This window comes from Uloborus diversus, chromosome 9 (genome assembly GCF_026930045.1).
Source record: "Uloborus diversus isolate 005 chromosome 9, Udiv.v.3.1, whole genome shotgun sequence".
NCBI lineage: Eukaryota > Metazoa > Arthropoda > Arachnida > Araneae > Uloboridae > Uloborus > Uloborus diversus.
In genome coordinates this window covers 130,711,003-130,711,947 of record NC_072739.1, presented here as the reverse complement: position 1 = coordinate 130,711,947, position 945 = coordinate 130,711,003, and positions in this window count along the sequence as shown.

Below are 945 nucleotides of genomic sequence, written 5' to 3'. Positions count from 1 at the left end.
ACTGTCGAAAAATTTTATGCGCATTTTATTTTATTGTTATTTTGATTGAAACTTTGAACGTTTGAGAAACGATTTTGTTTTTCCGTAACTTTAATATCCCAGAATATTTTTGGCTGTTCATGTAAATAATTCATAAGTACATCTACACTTTACTTTCGGTGCGGTTATTTCTCACAAATGATCATTAACTTAACTATGATTATTCAAATAATTACTCGTCTTTAACTTTAAATATATTTGTGACAACTCTTTGATACCAAGTAAAGTGGGTAGATATTTATTGTTTTATTCATTTTTAATATTACTTTGTAAAAAAAAAAAAAAAAAAAACTCATCAGTACGCAGAATTTTTTTCACAAGTTTTTTACCGCCCCGAGAGTTATTATAATTATAATTATTTATTTTATTTATTTTTAAGAAAAGGATAAAAATTTCACAGGTCCGCAATGTTTTTCATTTGTTTTTACCGACCCGTGGGTCAAAAGAGGTTGTGAAACACTGAGTTAGAGCACGATCAGATGAATTAAAGCAGTGAGCACTTCTTAACTATGTTGAAAACTCTGAAATATGGTCAAATGCTGTAATTACAAGTTTTAATCATTTCCAGTACTGAATTCATGCAATGTGAAAAGTGTGCAAAACGTAGACTATCATGAATCAAAACAAAACTATTAAAAAAGAAAAATACACAACTGTATTCCAAAACGCACACAATACGGAGGAGGGGGGGGATCTACAGTAAGGGTGCCATTTCTCTCTCCGAAGGTTCATTCTTTTCACCCCGGCTGCCTATTTTTTAAAAGGTGCCTGTTTTTCACCCTATTTAGAAGTGCCATTTCGGCTCCGTATTGGGTGCCGCAGGTGAACAAGCGTTTCACCCCTGAAAGGTGCCGAATGCATCCTGTAGTTTTAACAGTGTAGATGCAAAAAAGAATCTCCATTGAT